This window comes from Apis florea, unplaced genomic scaffold (assembly GCF_048593485.1).
Source record: "Apis florea isolate Af1SG1 unplaced genomic scaffold, ASM4859348v1 contig_3758_pilon, whole genome shotgun sequence".
Taxonomy (NCBI): Eukaryota; Metazoa; Arthropoda; class Insecta; order Hymenoptera; family Apidae; genus Apis; species Apis florea.
This window is the reverse complement of record NW_028256839.1, coordinates 1,386,661-1,406,177: the sequence shown is the minus strand read 5'-3', so window position 1 is coordinate 1,406,177 and position 19,517 is coordinate 1,386,661. Positions and strand designations below refer to the sequence as shown.

At 22.7% G+C, this 19,517-nt stretch overlaps 3 long non-coding RNA genes across 7 annotated transcripts in view; 2 read left to right on the top strand and 1 right to left on the bottom strand.

Annotated features, from left to right (window-relative positions):
- Positions 1–19,517, bottom strand: part of LOC105736618 (uncharacterized) — a 46,359-nt gene that overhangs the window by 7,201 nt on the left and 19,641 nt on the right. For 2 of the 3 annotated variants that reach the window (XR_015294380.1, XR_015294379.1), the window contains exons 2-3: positions 7,107–7,505; positions 6,911–7,040 (exon numbers count right to left, since the gene is read on the bottom strand). This is a non-coding gene — a long non-coding RNA (uncharacterized LOC105736618). Of the gene's footprint in view, positions 1–6,910; positions 7,041–7,106; positions 7,506–13,574; positions 13,788–19,517 lie in introns of those variants that run through there. The other variant, XR_015294378.1, reaches the window with a different exon arrangement.
- LOC147656475 (uncharacterized) lies at positions 61–6,276 on the top strand. 3 transcript variants are annotated; one of them, XR_015294383.1, is made up of 7 exons: positions 61–268; positions 368–744; positions 833–1,750; positions 1,912–2,191; positions 2,806–3,404; positions 4,601–5,974; positions 6,116–6,276. It is a non-coding gene; the product is annotated as an uncharacterized LOC147656475 (long non-coding RNA). The 3 variants fall into 3 exon arrangements; XR_015294382.1 differs by having other exon boundaries at positions 61–744; positions 2,806–2,947; positions 3,279–3,404; XR_015294381.1 differs by having other exon boundaries at positions 61–744.
- On the top strand, positions 7,493–13,862 carry LOC147656474 (uncharacterized). Its single transcript, XR_015294386.1, has 2 exons — positions 7,493–7,639; positions 13,586–13,862. It is a non-coding gene; the product is annotated as an uncharacterized LOC147656474 (long non-coding RNA).

Genomic DNA, 19,517 nt, shown 5'->3' with positions numbered 1-19,517 from the left:
CAGAAAAATGCACTAGTATTAATTCAAAAATTTCATTGCGGAAGCGAGACAAGCCCTAAACAAATATATTCAATAATATCAATTTTTATCATGAATATAAATAAGATATTTTATGCAGACAAAATAGATATCGATTTCTTCCAGGATGCAAGAGAAAGTAAATGAGGAATAAGATGAAGAAGATGCAAATATGCTTGATGCAGTATATTGAAATAATTGAGAGAAATCAAAAACAAGAGAACGCGAAGCAAAACCAAATATCTAATAAGTAAAAAAAAAAGAAATGAATTCAATATTGTGTTAGAAAAATAAAATTGTACATTAATTTATATTGAATTTGATAAATACATAAAATACTAACTTACAGAATTATATTTATATTAATACAGAAAAATGTACTAGTATTAATTCAAAAATTTCATTGCGGAAGCGAGAGAAGCCCTAAACAAATATATTCAATAATATCAATTTTTATCATGGATAAGATATTTTATGCAGACAAAATTAGATATCGATTCCTCCTCCGATTTCAAACTGATTTAAACAATTATTTATTTATTCATTTATTTTTATTATAAATGCATTCTTAATTACTTTTAATCCTTGTTTCCAGAATACAAAGGAAAGTAAATAAGGAATAAAATGAAAAAGATGCAAATATGCTAGATGCAGTATATTGAAATAATTGAGAGAAATCAGAAACAAGGGAAGCAAAACCAAATATCCAATAAATGAAAAGAAAAAGTAATGAATTTAATATTGTGTTAGAAAAATAAAATTGTAATATTAATTTATATTGATTTCGATAAATACACAAAATACTGATTTACAGATTATTAATACAGAAAAATGCACTAGTATTAATTCAAAAATTTCATTGCGGAAGCGAGAGAAGCCCTAAACAAATATATTCAATAATATCAATTTTTATCATGAATATAAATAAGATATTTTATGCAGACAAAATAGATATCGATTTCTTCCAGGATGCAAGAGAAAGTAAATGAGGAATAAGATGAAGAAGATGCAAATATGCTTGATGCAGTATATTGAAATAATTGAGAGAAATCAAAAACAAGAGAACGCGAAGCAAAACCAAATATCTAATAAGTAAAAAAAAAAAGAAATGAATTCAATATTGTGTTAGAAAAATAAAATTGTATATTAATTTATATTGAATTTGATAAATACATAAAATACTAATTTACAGATTATTAATACAGAAAAATGTACTAGTATTAATTCAAAAATTTCATTGCGGAAGCGAGAGAAGCCCTAAACAAATATATTCAATAATATCAATTTTTATCATGGATAAGATATTTTATGCAGACAAAATTAGATATCGATTTCTCCTCCGATTTCAAACTGATTTAAACAATTATTTATTTATTCATTTATTTTTATTATAAATGCATTTTTAATTACTTTTAATCCTTGTTCCCAGAATGCAAGGGGAAGTAAATAACGAATAAGATGAAGAAGATGCAAACATGTTAGATGCAATATATTGAAATTATTGAGAGAAATCAAAAACAAGAGAAAGCGAAACAAATCCAATAAGTGAAAAGAAAAGAAATGAATTCAAGATTGTATTAGAAAAATAAAATATATTAACTTATATTGAATTCGATAAATACTCTGAATTCGAATAATACTGATTTAGAGATTATTAATACAGAAAAATGCACTAGTATTAATTCAAAAATTTCATTGCGGAAGCGAGAGAAGCCCTAAACAATTATATTCAGTAATATCAATTTATATGATGGATATAAATAAGATATTTTATGCAGACAAAATTAGATATCGATTTCTTCACCGATTTCAAACTGATTTAAACAATTATTTATTTATACATTTATTTTTATTATAAATGCATTCTTAATTACTTTTAATTCTTATTTCCAGAATGCAAAGGAAAGTAAATGAGGAACAAGATGAAGAAGATGCAAATATGCTAGATGCAGTATATTGAGAGAAAGCGAAACAAAACCAAATATTTAATAAGTGAAAAAAAAAGAAATGAATTCAATATTGTGTTAGAAAAATAAAATCGTATATTAATTTATATTGAATTCGATAAATACACAAAATACTGATTTATAGATTATTAATACAGAAAAATGCACTAGTATTAATTCAAAAATTTCATTGCGGAAGCGAGAGAAGCCCTAAACAAATATATTCAGTAATATCAATTTTTATCATGAATATAAATAAGATATTTTATGCAGACAAAATAGATATCGATTTCTTCACCGATTTCAAACTGATTTAAACAATTATTTATTTATTCATTTATTTTTATTATAAATGCATTCTTAATTACTTTTAATCCTTGTTTCCAGAATACAAAGGAAAGTAAATAAGGAATAAAATGAAAAAGATGCAAATATGCTAGATGCAGTATATTGAAATAATTGAGAGAAACAAGATAAAGGGAAGCAAAACCAAATATCTAATAAGTAAAAAAAAAAAGAAATGAATTCAATATTGTGTTAGAAAAATAAAATTGTATATTAATTTATATTGAATTTGATAAATACATAAAATACTAATTTACAGATTATTAATGCAGAAAAATGTACTAGTATTAATTCAAAAATTTCATTGCGGAAGCGAGAGAAGCCCTAAACAAATATATTCAATAATATCAATTTTTATCATGGATAAGATATTTTATGCAGACAAAATTAGATATCGATTTCTCCTCCGATTTCAAACTGATTTAAACAATTATTTATTTATTCATTTATTTTTATTATAAATGCATTCTTAATCACTTTTAATCCTTGTTCCCAGAATGCAAGGAGAAGTAAATAACGAATAAGATGAAGAAGATGCACACATGCTAGATGCAATATATTGAAATTATTGAGAGAAATCAGAAACAAGAGAAAGCGAAACAAATCCAATAAGTGAAAAGAAAAGAAATGAATTCAAGGTTGTATTAGAAAAATAAAATATATTAACTTATATTGAATTCGATAAATACCCTGAATTCGAAAAATACTGATTTAAAGATTATTAATACAGAAAAATGCACTAGTATTAATTTAAAAATTTCATGCGGTAGCGAGAGAAGCCCTAAACAAATATATTCGCTTATATCATTTGTATGTTTTATACAGTTAAGCAACGTGAATGTTTTACACAGATAAGATTAAATATCGATACTTTAATTTCTTATTCTACTTTAATATTGATTTAAGTAATTTATTTTAATTATAAATAAGTTATCATTATTTTTATAGAAAATAAATTACTTATTCTAGCATAACCCTCTTAAAATGAAGAAAATATATATATTGGATAAAGTATAAGAGTAATTGAGAAAAGTTGAATAAAAATTAGAAACAAATATAAATTGCTATATGTAAAAAAAAAATTTTAATTCTCTGGTAAGTATTTTTTTGGAATAATTTTATATTATTTTGTATGTAAAATTTTCAAAATGATATGTAATAATAATAGCAATTAAAAATAATAAAAATAAATAAAGAAATAATAATATATGGCCAAACCGATATTGAAAAATGATATTGAAAATATTGAAAATTACAAATATTTAAAAAATTTTTTAATGTCATGAAAAATATTTATGATATTAATTCACAATAGCAACTCCTTATACTACAATTATAAAAATTACTTTTCTATACAATTGCTAGTTATATTGATCATTGTTTCATGTATATCGGTATTAGAAATTATAGAAAAATAATTATGGTACGATCTATAGCAATTTATTATTTCATGAAAAACTGCGAAAAAAAAGTTTTCATGAACTCTTTATATTCCAGAATTTACCTATTTATAGATAAAAGAAATTATCATTCTTTTAATAGAAAACAAGATTTTTACTTTAAAAATGATAAAATTTATTACGAAATAATTATCATTTAACAAAATTTTGCCAGTTCATTGAATATTTTTTTATTCTAATAAATAAATAAATTTTTCATAGCTCTAATTCTTTTATTCATATGAAATTAACAATCAACATTGTTAAAGTATGTATATAATTTATATAATTTATATAACAATTGTTCAATCTCTGTTTGTAAAAATAAAGAATATTTATATAATATTAGTTTCATAGATAATATGAAAATAAATATTTATTAGAACAAGGCCAACTATAATTATTTTAAAGAATATTTTATAATAAAAAAAAAGCAATCTGCTTTAATTTTGATAATATGCAGAAATACAGTTTTATTATTCATAGATATTATAGAATTTTAAATAATTTTACATACTTCTTGTAAGAATATTGTTAAGATTCTTATTTCATATAAATAATGGTTTTTTATAGAAGAATTAGTTGCAAGATATCTGATAATGAATTTTATTTAAATTTTTATAAAAAAAATTTATAAAAACGTTTGAATGAATTTCAAAATTCATTTTCTGGAAAGAGAATTGCAAAGATAAAAAAAGTATAAATTAAATTTTAGCAGAAAATTTTAGAAATATGGAAGACATTATTCAATTTTTTTTTTATTATTATTATTATTTCATATTGATTATAATGAACATGTACAATCTTATAATAAAATTTTAAAAATTATTTATCTGATTCTTTTTTTTGCAGGTTCTTCTTTATAAGATAAACTGAAAATAATGAAGAGGAATTGAAGAAATGAGTGATGAATATCCAGTTTCTTCATTATAAAGAATTATTATAAATTTAAAAAAGGGAAAATGCAATAAAAATTTGACAATTATTTTAATGGAAAATTTGAAATAAAAGTAAAAAAAATGAAAAAGCATTAAACAAAAATGCAGACAGACATTTTTTGTTTCTACTAAATTTTAAAATGATACTATCCACGGTTAAAATAGAAGTGAAAATTTCAATTATTAGATATCGTATAACAATATATGCTTTATTTTTTTTATTTCTTTCGTATATTTTTTTTCTAATTTCAATTATTTTTCAATTAATTCCTCTCACATATTTCATTATTTCTCTATTTCTTCCAATCAAACAGAAATAATTGAAAAAGCTAACATAGTAATTTAAAGAAGAAGATATTTGAAAGCATCATGGAAGAAAAAAAGTATAAATTGATTGTAAATATATATTAAATCTTAGATGAATAAATAATACCACTTAAATAATATTGTTTGTTTCGAAAAATGCATCAGAATGACAAAATAGTGAAAATACTATAAAATATTTTTTCTTCTTTATAATTGAATAATTATTTGTGCTATTTAAATAATTGTTAAAGCATTTTTAATTTTCAAAAAAGCAAAATTGATAACTATTTATGAGTAAATAGATTCTTCGAATTTTGAAAAATGGTAACAGAAAAGTTATTTTCTAATATTTCTTAGCTATAGAAATAATTAGCTATAGCAGTAATAATGTTCTGTATTATACAAGTGAATATAGCACCAACTATATTAAACAAATAGACGATAGACTGACTTATGAAAATTGATGCAATATATGCAAACAGTTCTATGAAAAATTATGAATCAATACAAATGTATTGAATAACATAAACCAAAAGAAAATACTTTAAAATAAATCAAATTTTGAAATTACATGGATTTCATGTATCAAAATTATTGGCATATATGTATATGTCAGGAACATATATAATATATGCTTTGAACACAATAAAACCGGAAATGAAAAAAAAGATAATCCATCTTATCGTTTGATGAATTGTAAAATTTGACCAAAGGATTGTTATATATATTTTACAATCTGTGGAAAAAATATATGGACAAACTTGTTGAAGATTATTTAAAGAAAATATCGAAAAACACATTTCCAAAAAGAAGAAATGAATAATATATTTTTAAATGAAAAAAAAATATCGGATTCAAAAGAAATTAATTTCTCAAAAAATTTTTAACATGAGAAGAAAATGTTAAAATAAATTGTGAATGAATCTTTTACATTAATATAGAATCTGTTACAATAATAACAATTTATTTATGGTAATATTAAGTAAGTTCTTATTACTACTTGTGAAATAACTTGTGTTCGTAATTAATAGCTGATATTTTATTGTGAATTTACACTTACAATGTTGTGAAATTAATATTTTATCTCATTCAATTTTGGCATAATTTGTTTTCTTTGTTATAGAATACATGGATGTACATGGATTCGGCCAATAATGATAAAACATGGAATCCAACTAGATCTGCATCTCTTTGTTTAGTAGACATAGACGAATATTACACAATTGAAAATTTTGATTTTTATATTATGTATGTATTAATTATAATTTGCATACAACTTGTATATTTAAAACATTCTTTAATATTATAATAACATATGTTATTCAGAAATAAATTAAAATTTATTGGCATATCTAGACAATAATTAAATTTTCTAGGATTCCTTCTTAATTATTTAAATAATACATACAACTGTAATAAAACAATGATTATTATATCAATAAAATCATTTAAATATTAGGGCCAATCAATAAGAAAAGAGACAAAACTTTTATTATAGATAATATCTAAATAAATGTTTAATATTTTTAATATTGTTAACTAATATCCTTATGTTAAATATAAAACATTAATTATTAATTTTTTCATCACATGTATTCTATTATTTATTTATTAATCAAAGATTCTTTCGAAATTTTAGAAAAACAGCATGATGAGTGAATATATTAAATCAACTGAAATTTAGTGCAAAATATTTAAATAATATAATAGAAATTGCAGAATAATTCAAATTTTTACAACTATAATAAAGTAATTAAAAACTGGATAGATAACAATGTACGTGCAGAATAATCAATTTTCAATTCCAGTTTTATTTTAAATTAAGCACAGAAAAAATTGTAAATTATAATATAATTGGTATTGTCCATTTCATTATTTATAATAAATTAAATTTTCATAAGATGTATTCCAAACTTACCGGCAATCATAAAGAAACCGACTTCGCAGGAAAGATATGCGAGTACTTATTACTTTTGAGATTTACGAGTAATTTGTTGGAGAAAGTTCCCCAAAGAAGACCTCTTCCTGTTTTTATGACTGGCAGGCCCCTGTTGAAAAAGGAAAGAATGATGTTTGCTTTCTGCCATACTTCGGCCTGACTGAGCCGATCTTACCACTACTACATGTTCCAGACACGGCTGATTCAACCAACGGTATTGGTATTGTTTTGGTTTGAGAAGGATACGCTTGACCTGCTTCCGCTTGTCTTATGATCTTTGTATACAGATCATCATCCAAGCGAGGAATTTCCTCGAACTTGAGTAGTATCGTGAGCCGGGCGCTGCCCACGATATTATTGATTCTTGGCATGCCCCGGAAAATTGTGACTCTTCCAATTAAACTAGAAAAGAATTTTTTCCGTGTTTCCACTTGATTACTTATCGTAAACTTCCAAATGGAATCTCATGATGATCACGTCATTTGGCCGCCGGATACGACAATTAGATAGTTTGTGAATATCGTGCTCTGACTGTTGGACACGATTAGTTGCTGCGACATTAGGAGACCTTGCTCTGTAATAGACAAGCGCTGTATACGAGTGACTTATATACAATTAAAAAGTATACTTATTACGACTAGTCGAAGGGCAAGTCATTTGCTTATATCCACCAACCAAATCATTATAATACTACTATTGCACGAACAGGTAATTTAAAAAACACCATTTGATCAGATGAATTTTTGCAAGTGATTTATAGAAGATGTGAATTCATCATTATGAGCTAGAATAAAAATAGTAAAGCTGTTGTTGTTATGGAGTAACATATTAGTTTTTCGAGTAGAAAAAAAATTTAAGACTTAATCATTGGTCAGTTAAGTTTTAAGAAAGACGATCTTTTGGGATACTAGAAGTTCAATTTTTTGATTTTTTAGAACAAATCAAAAATAAACAAAAGCACATATATTGAATGAAATTTTATAGAAATAAAAGGATAAAAATTAATGTACCATATCAACTTAAATAATAAAATAGTAAAACTTTTGCCTAGCGGTATAAAAAAATTAATAAAGCAGTGAGATAAATATATAAATGTATAATTGTAATAATAGAAAATTATGCAAAAAAATATGAAAATAATATTATATAATAAATATATATTTATTGAATAAATAATCTTTTGTTTCTTTATTTATTAAATGATGAGAACACAAATATAAAGAGGAACTGCAAAGTGACCAATATAAATCATTTTCGTACTTCAAAATTCTAAAATTTTTTTCTATTATATATTTTTTAATTTTTATTTTTGATAAAAATTTCTTTTGGAAATTTATAATGGATAAATTTACAACATAACAAATGAAAGATAAAAGATTAGAGAAATACAAAACCAAAGAATAATATAGATTAGTATAAAATATTTAATTTTTAATAATTTTTTTTTTTAAGTTGGCAATGCATAGTAGGTCAAAATAAAGGAAAATTTAGAAATAAAAATCAAATTTTTCGAAATTTTTACAATTTATCCATGAATATTTTAATATTTTAATATTATTTTAATAATATATATAATAATAATATTTTAATATAATATTGATATTTTTTTTAAATTTTTATTTTTTTTAAATTAATAGAAAATAAATCATACTATCTAAAGTAAAAGAAATAGAAAATTATTTTATTGATAAAGAGAAAGTAAAGAAAAAATACAGAGAAGTTTTTTGAAAACAAAGATATATATTGCTATTGATGAATTTATATGGCTAATGTAATTATTACTGATTTCGAAAATTCAGAAAAGAAAAAGAAAAAAATTGTTATAATAATAATTAACTTTAATAAATTATGAAAAACGGGGATTTAAAAGCATTAACTATTGATTTATGAATATTTTTCTTCTACGAAAATTGAACTTCAATGGTAGAAGACAGTAGCATATCGTTTGATTTAAACGACTCAAGTTAATGCTAGTTGAAACATAATACATCTGTTATGTTTTTAAAAATAGTGAAGAAATTAAGTAAAGATTATTTTTAAACTGAACAGAAGGCATAAGTGTATTAATATACAAATGTAATATACAAAATTTCAGTATTACATTAATTCATAAGTGAGAATGAAAAAGTCTTAAACATAAAAATTCTAATCTGAGAATTAGTCCATTATGGAATGAATTTACGATGAGTCAACATATTTTACGAGTTAATAGTGGATTTATTACGTCAAAAGACAATTGAAGTGTATCGGTTAAATGAATAGAAAAATTTGTATTTTTATGAAAAAAAAATATCTCCATGCCAAAATTAAATGGAGATATGTCGTATATCAAAAAATATATAACAAATTATACAAATGTCGATATGAAGAAATCATATTGATAAATCAACTGGATCTATATCGTTGAAAAATAGCTAAAGTATATATGTCAATTATATTTTAGAACTTTAGTATGAAATATTACATGTTATACATATTTAATAGAAAACAAGAAGTTTGTGCTCAGTTATGAAATCTAAGTATCCCTAATTGCAAAAATAATCAAAATTACCGTTATATTGTCCAAAAATATAATGTTTCTAAGAGTACTGTTTATAAAATTTATAAAAAATATTTAGAACATGGTAATATTGATAATTTAAGCGATCGAGGATGAAAACGTAACACAAGTGCATACAAAGATAGAAGAATTATAAGAGTATTTCAATATAATCCAACAATAGTATCACGAAATTGAACAGTTATAATTAAATTTATCTTCAAGAACTGTAAGACGAAAATTAAAAGAGACAGGTTTAAAGAATTGTATGGTTTACTAGACGCAAACCATACAGTAATAAAGTACAAAAAAAAAAATGTTTAAATTTCGCCAAAAAGTATATAAATAAGCCACTATCATATTGAAAACAATTAATTTGGAACGATGAGAGTAAATTTGAATTATTGAATAAGAAAAGAAGGACACGAGTACAAAGAAAACCAAATGAATCCTTAAAAAAGCAATATGTTTTACTGATTCAAATATGGAGATCAGTGGTATAAGCTTATTCTTCATGATGTGGAGTGGGAAATTTAGTATCTATAGATGGCATTGTGAATGCAGATAAATACATTAATATCCTAAATGAAAATTTAGAAGAATGAATTTTAAAAATGAACCTTAATAAAAAATGGATATACAACAAGATTCAAAGCATATCGTTACAAAAACAAAGCAACTTCTTCAAAATTACAAAATAGAAATTCTGGAATGGTCTTCACAAATCCCGGGCATTGATCCGATAGAAAATTTGTCAAATATGTTGGATGCAAAAATTTTTTAGAAAAACGTATAAACAAATATTTTTGGAAGAATTACAATTGAAAATTAAACAGATTAGCAAAAACTATTTAGAAAAATTTGAAAGCATACGGTTAAAGACCATTATAAAAGTAAGATTGATGATCATAAAGTATCTATTTAAATTTGTCCACATGCATTTTGTATAAATGATATAAATTTATAGTACATTCTTTTCATTATAATTGAATTTTAATGTTTTACGTTTTATGTTTCATTTTATACTATGTTAACTTAAGTGTTCAATAAAATTTAGATCACAAGTAAATGAATTAGCTTTGTCGTATATCGAAAAATATACAACAATAATTACATATGCCAAATTGCCAATAAGCTAATAACCAATATTCTTTGTGCCAAAATTGAATAGAATTTTATTGCACATTGAAAGATGTATGACAAATTACATAGATATTAATGTCATTTATTGAAAAATAGAGATACAGAAGAACATTTTATAAATATAATAAAACTTATAATAGTTTATAACAAATTTATAACTCAATGAGATCTCAATAATACTCTCGATATGAAAAATATAGACAGTCGTAAACGAGAGAAAAGAATGAAAGAAGCAATCTAAAAGAGAAATAGACTAATAAAGCTTTAGTTTGATATAAGACTTATTTTATTTATGTTATTTCTTTTGAAGATTTTTTTTTTTCAAAAAACGAATATACAAAAATTTCTATTTGATAAAACAGATCAAAACTATAAACTATAAATAGATCTTTATTTATTCAAACAGCAAGTAATTTCAAATGAATTAAAATGAATCATTGATAAAAAAAAATTCAAAAAACAATAATCGATCAATTAGCAAAAGAGAAAATGATTAAGAAAGAAGATATTAACTCCTTCAAAAGACAATGGAGAAACTAAAAGAAAAAGAAAACTAAAAGAAGAAATCTTGGAAAGTTCAGTAAAATCAAAAATGATAAGGAAGAATAATTCTAATAACAACTATAATAAAAAAAATAAAAATAAAATATGTAGATATCGAGTGTATTTCGAATATGTTCGATAACAAGAATATAAAAGTCCCAAGAAACTTTTGAACATATTTGAAAACAAATAAAAGAAAAAAAAAAAAGAAGTTTCTCTATGAAGACCAAGTGTATTGGTGAATCGGATCACAACAGGATTCCAAGAATAAAAAGAGTTATGCCCTTCAGTTCAGAGAAGAAATGTAGATTTGCCATTTTTTTATCCAAACGCAACACACAATGCAAACATGATACGAACAAGATAATGAAACAAACACAGGATCCAAGCGAACGGTTTGAGATTGTCAAGTTATTGGAAATTCTGCTAATCATAGATATCGTGACAGTATTAGCAGAGGAGTCAGAAATCTGTAGATGATCAATTTTTTTACTAATCAAAAGCATTGAGAGAAAATTGTACGATCTTTGTATAAGAATACTTAGATGCTCAATTTATTTGACAATTTATCTTCGGAAGTAATAATGAATAGTATTTCTCTGCATTTTATACAAAGCTGTTACTATCATATTTAGTGATGTTTGTTTTGTATTTTCTATATTGCATAATTAATAATTAATAATATTATATTTAGCCAATACTAAATAGATAAATTATAAATATTGAATTATTAATACGTGAATAATAAATAATAGAATAAGAAATATTAATGATAAATGGCTATCGTTGCACGTATTATAAACTGAGATATCAATGAACGTGTAGACAGAAAAACAGATAACAAAATAGGTAACTGGCTAGGCACTTTTGCATATATACGTATACTTATGAGATGCATATGGGCACAGATATATTTCTTAAAAGATGGATCCAATATTTGGATAAATTGAGATGAATAAATAGTTTTAACAGGAAAAAAAAGCAATAATCAATGAGAAAAATCGAGTATTATCCGTATTTGTTTTAATATAATGACAAATATAGAGGAGATTAACTTCTCATTAATGCGAAAATCTATATATAAATTTATTTATACTTGAAATGTATCACTGATCACTTCAGATGATGATTTCTTTTATGAAATGTTATATGTATGAAGCAACATCCAAAGATGTCAATAAGTTAACAGAAAAAAATGAGATAAATCAAGAACCATTAAGATTTCAATTATCATATCATATTACGTATAAGGATTATATATTCTGTTAACTAGAAACTAATAAAAAAAAAATCAAAATTGTATTCGAAAAAAACTTTGAAGAACTGGAAATGTTTCTATCGTCAACAATATTCATGAACATGAAAAAAAAAAAAAAGAAAAATATACAGTAAATTTTGTTCACTTTTATCTTCCTTATTTCAAACAATACGCGAAAATATTTCAAATAAAAATTACAAGATTTAAAAGAATATGAATATAATATGATAACAATAGTTTCCTGATAAGTCGATATACCAAAGAGATATGAACTTTTGTTTTTTTAAATAGAACATTCTATTTTTCATATTTAATAGAATTATGAATTCTAAATATAAAAAAAAAAGTATTAAGATATGTTTATTCTAAAACTTTCTGAAATATTTTATTTTATTCATTTTTTTATTTCATTGAATGATGTTCGAAATATCGATACGAACTGTTGCATTCCTTATTTCTCTTAGCAAAGTCTATTATATGCTTCAAAATCGTGATCTAGTTGTTATGATATTTAATATTTTTCATAATTTTTTCAAGAAAAAATTTAAAAATCTAGAAATATCAAATCTGGAGATCTAGCTGACCAGGAAACAATATCTTCATTTTATCTATCGATTTGAAAACATTTTATTAAAGACATTCTCACTCTTCGAGCGTAATATGCGTAATATGCATAATATATTGGACAGTCATTATAATAAAACTATATAATGTTCTATAAACATTTGATGGTATGTTTTCTAATATCATTAAATATATCTTAAGAATGTTATATAATATAAATATAATTTTTTTTTATTAAATCGTTATAAAAATATATATATAAAGTGTTTTCAATCATACGTTATATGTATATATATTTTTAATTTTATTAGCTATACAGTTACCTTCTTATAACACGATTAATTCGTTCTGTCTTATATCCAAATCGTTATTAAACAAATTCTAAAAATATAAATCAAAGAAATATCAACAAAAATATGATGGAAATATTCAAGTTAAATGAGTCTACATTTATTGAGTCATATATAAAAATCATGTTTTCAGAATATCGTGTTAAAAGAGCGTAGATTGTATAATATATATATTTAGTTATAATATTTCAGTCATATATTGCTATTATTTATATTTACAAAAATATAAAAGTTGCAAATTTTTACCTATGATTTAGAACGTGCAAATGTTCAAGAAGGAATCAGGATTATCCATGCCAAAACTAGAGTTGAAATCTAACTCAGTAGACAACTCGTCGATTTGGATCGTCTATTGTTTGAGACAATGGCATGTCCAGAAAGGAATACAATCATTTCGTTATGACGATGACTTGCTCTGGATAAAGATGGCATAAGAACGCACTATCAATCCGCCTATTTGTGAAATAAATATAAATATAATGTAATATAAGAATAAAAATAAAAATTTCAAAAGATGAAGAAAACAACAGAAAATAGAACATTATATATTTTATAAATTTTAAAAAATAATCTTCCTCTCCAATTCCTTCATTTAAACTTATTTTTTGATAGGATTCGTAAATGTTTATAAATTTTGATGCAAAATAATTTATTGTTGATCTTATAATCTGTTAGAATTTTCACTGATATTATCTTGTTTGAAAATACCATATTTTCCATCATTTTAAAGAAAAAGTTTCAATTATATCTCTCTCTATTTCCAATAATGATCCAACCTTCGAACTTGTCCCAGAATCAAAAATTTTTTCATTTGTGATAAAGTTATATTTTTTTATATTGACTTTTATAAATTTTGAAATTATGCGAATTTTGAGAGTAACATCTGATTTTTTAAGAATATATCAATTGAAGATATGATTCGTCAATATCTTCATTTAACTTCTGAGTTTATCGAAGGATTATTGAGATGAAATCTAATCGAACAAGATTTCCATTATTATCTGCAAAAATAGTTTTTAGTTATATTTGCGACTCAGATCACAAATGAATATATATTTTCTATATTTATAACATAAATTGGAACAGAATTTGCCTGACAATATGAAGCAACTATATTTTCTTCATAGTTATTTAAAATAAATATTATTGCGTTTGATATTCGACATACGATTTTCTATTACATTTCTTTATTTATAAACTTTTTTACACTTCAACACTTAATTTACTTATAATCATTTACACTTTGTTTCGTCATTTATGAAACAATATAATACAATTTGCTCAGAAAGAACACACGATCGTTCCATATCCAGAAAACGACTTCATTTAATCAATATCTTCGATATCAATGACAACAAATGTTGTCGTTTTCTATAATTCATACGATGTTTTATACTACGAGTGTCAACGTTCGTAACATTATCCCCTTCTCTAAAAAAAACTGAATGTCTTATCCGCGATAGTTTTAATAATCAAACTTCGTTCAATCTGCTACTATATTACATAAGATACTCTTATTTGAAAAACAACATGTAGACTTTTGTGACTTTCAGATAGGAATCGAAATCAGATATTTCTTCGCACCAATTTCTTCTGGTTTTCCTTCTTCCTTTTCTTATGGCAATATTCTTGCTTCTCGGATTTGTTCTTATTTCTTCTTTTTGGCTTATTATTTGGCTGATTTATTATTAAAGTATTCCGATTTATATTCAATCTCTTAAGATACAGTCATTTCCACGCTTTCATGAAGGCAGACCTTAAAGATACGAAATGTAAAAATTTTTTAATCTCCTAGTTGTCCCACATTTTCAGGAAATAATAGGCAGAAACCATTTGCACTAACTTCTCAATCTCGACGGCCAACACAATCGACTTGTTATTCCACTGCTGATAATTTCGAAACAAAACGTAATTTAAATTTGATTCTCAACGAAATTTTATAACCGAAGGTAATTTTAAAAAGTCCGAAAAATAATCAGCAGAGAGAAGTTAAATCTATAAAAACGTGGTTTCGCCATACGTCTAAATTATATACAATTCATAATTGCGAATAAAAAAAGATTTATGTGAGTGGAGTGTTAGAATCAATCATTTTTTTTTTTTTTTTTTTAGACTTAACAGCAAAAATTTCACTATTCATATTAATATTTGAATTATATAAAGTATTTATGAAGAATGTCTTGTCTGTTCCATTATTATTCTATTATTCTAAAATTGCTATTTATAAGAAAGATAATAATCCATTGAATTTTTGAAGTTGTTCTTCAAGATTTATTCATATATTCCTCTCTGAACTTCTGCTTCTTCCATTGCTTCTTTTTGTTGAATATTTCTTTTTTTTTTTCCAACGACTGGCATTGTTCAAATTATTCTTGGAACTTCGAAGATCCAAAACTAAGAGATTAAAAGAAAAAAGTTTTTTTCTGGGAAAGCTCTCTCGTCTGGTTGTAACTTTCTTTTTTCTTTCTAAAAAGAAATTTTCCGGAATTTCATTTTTAACACCAGTATTGCATTTGATTTTATATTATATTTCTTTATTTACAATTTTTTTTACATTTTTACACTTTAATTTGTGTGTAATTATTTACTTTACTTTTTTATTTATAAAGCGATATAATATTTCCTGAACTGTATGATTGGCCATGATATTTCATACTGTGACAGATCGTTCATAACACACAATAGTATATGTATATATATAAATGTAACAGGAAAATTATAAATTTTATTTAGTAGAATTTTATGATTCCTTTTCGAGAATAGATATATTTCAAGTAATATTTACCAACTAAATTTGACATGCAAGTTTGGAATGAAAATATGGATTTGCAATAATAGGATAAATTATTTTCAGTTTAGTAAAGAAATGCCATATTAGAACTATTTATGAATATTTTTTATTTATTTATTTTTTTTGCAAGGACCGTAAAAAAACAAAGGACATTAACAAATCATTGTCAAAGAAATTCTAGATTTTAAATGTACTGAGACTATAAGAATTTTGAATTTCAAAAGTCTACCATCCCTTCAACCTCTAAAAAAAAGAAGATATAGTGAAAAATATTGTTAATAAAATTATTTTCAATTTTGGAATAAAATATTAAAGTCAGATCCATAGACGAACGAATTGTAAAAATATTTTTTATAAATACTAACACTACGTGAAAAGAGAGATCAATAAAATTATTTTTAATACAAATATAAGAAAATTATAACACGATCCATAATTCAAACTTTTCATAGAAAGTAGATATTGTAAAAATGATACATATATATGATTTTATATATTTAATAGATTAAATTAGAAAAATAAATTTTATTTTTCTTTTTATTAATTTATTTTTTTATTAATATATTTTTAATCTTTATATCTTAAAATATTGTATCACTTTTAAAACAATGATTGATATAGATTTCTTTGACACACGGAAAAGATATTATAATGAAGAAAAAATATAACAAATCTCGTATATGAATTTTCAATAGCTAAAAAATCTTAATATAATAAATCTTTCTTTAACAATAATATCTCATATTTGTTTTTGTATTTTTTGACCGATTAAGAGAATTAAATATTTCATATTATTTAATTTATTAAATTATAGATGTAAGATTTTTTGCAGTATTTTTAACTAATTTAAATATAATATTTTGCATTAATTTATTTTTATATTGCAACCATTTTTTATATAATTCCTTCATCCAATCGTCGTTAATTATTTGTAATTAATTAAAAAATTTTGATGATCTTGAAATCTCAAAAAAAAAAATAATTTTAAACAAATTTTTTGTCTATTATTACGTTTTCTCCTTTAAACTAAATATTCTTTTTTTTTTTTTTTGATGATAAAAAATAAGTGAGATGTGTTTAAATTACATAGATATTGTATATATACAATTGTATATATACAAAATCAAGTTATACAACAAAAAATATTATTAAAAAAAGGAATAGGAATTTATCCAACGATAGAAATATAGCTAGAAGAGATTTTTCCAAAATATTGAAATTCAAACGAAAATAATAATAGTGATGTTGTTGAATATACAATATTGTAAATTTTCTTTTTTTCATCTAAAATAAAAAATACAAGCGTATGGATTTATGAATGGTACTATATATTTGCTTTTATACATAAATTATACTCATGATAAAAGAACATTATATTATTATAGAAAATGCTTTATTTTCAATCTGAAGAGATTGAATAAGAAACAAAATAAATAAATTGAAAAGATTCAAAGACAAAAGAAAGTACAAGAAAAAATTTCGAAATTACGAAAATCTATTTCAATAGAATATTAATTTTTCCTTGTATATTTCATCCTTGAAGATAAAATCATGTAACCAAAAATTAGATCAGAATAATTAATAATTGAATAAACTAAGTAAATAAAAAGGCGATAATCCATCCTTTAATTATCAAAAACAATGAGACTAATTAATATTAATAATGAGATTAATTAAAGTTATATAGTATTTAATATATATCTAATTTTTTTTTATTTTTAATAATTATATGTTTAATTATTATAATGTTTAATTTTATACAATCTCTATTTAATTATTACATTACACATAAAATATTACATTGAAGAAATAAATGATTTAAATCAAAAGAACAATTTAACAACTATTTTAATAAAGAAGTTGAATGGCAAGAGAATAATAAAGCATTAAAACCTAAATAAGAATTTCTAAATATTAAATATTGTACAATATGCATGCTCTGTTCTCCTCATTTTTTTTCTACATTTTCTTTCAATTTTAATTATTCTTTCTATTTCAAATAATTCTCAATGTTTCTTTTCTTGGATATCTCACATATTTGATTGTGTCATCACTTTCTCAACCTCAACCTCACAGAAATAACAACAATTTAAAACATTACAGAGAATATGTTTAACAATGATATCAAATTACAATTTGCAAAATAAATACATTTTTTTTTAATTTATTAAATATTTATTTTGTTTTGATTTTATATATTATAAAATATAATACATATAATCTGATACAAAACATGGATAATAAAAAAAATTTTAAGCAAAAAATCAACGAAATTGAGGTTAAAGTGGCTCATATGAAAAACAAGAAAAATGAAAATGTCGAAAAAAAGAAAAATAAGAAGTTTTAAAAAGAATAATATAATAGATATATATATATAGACTAATTACTTATAACTAATTAATTATAATAATAAAAATAATATAAAAATAACTACTGAAATAGCTTTATCTTAATTAATGATTCCTCTATAATTATATAATTATATAATTGAATGAAAAAATTGATGATGCTGGAATTATGTAAAAAAATAATGATGATGTGGAAAATTGATAATGATGTTTATTCTGATAATAATTTATGATCCAATAATTCAATTTGAAATAGACTATATAAACGAAAAATATGAATGTATTAATTAAACTATTAATAGTACAAAAATCAAGAAGAAGTTTTTCCAAATTATTTGGAATAGCAATCAAATGAATTAAATGATACGAAGATAAATATATAAGTATAAGTAACAAGAAAAAAATCAATTGAAACAAAGAAAAAGTATTTATAATTAGTATTAATAGTTTAATATTAGTAATTTTAATTTATAAAATTACTGAAATGCTTAATATTACAATTTTTAATAATGTTAATGATACGTATTGATGAATCTGATCATTTTATGATAAGTATTGACGAGTCTGATCATTTTAAGATTGAATGGATAAACGATCCGTTATGGAAGAATAACATATATTATTCTTCTTATTTTATCAACTATTCACGAGATTAATGATTTGATGTTATACATGAAAAAGAAGAAATCAACTGATATTAGAACTAAAATATCTGAATTTTGTCTTGAATTACCGAATGCAATTTTTAATTATAATAATTGATATTTTGAATGAGGTACCGGAATCGGCAAAAATCAGATCTACTTTTGCAAATGAAGAAAAAGTTTTATTGTATAAAATAAAAAATTATAAAATATTAGAAACTGAAAGTTTTGTAAAATTTTTCGAAAAACGATTTATTATTCAAGAAATCAAAGAAGACTTGAAAATAATTGTACCAAAAATTAATTCTTTTTTTTTTTCAAAATTTTCGATAAAATTCTTGAATGAAACAGTTCAAAAAATTATAAAAAAAAATTTATATCGTATAATCAGCAAAAAATTCCATAT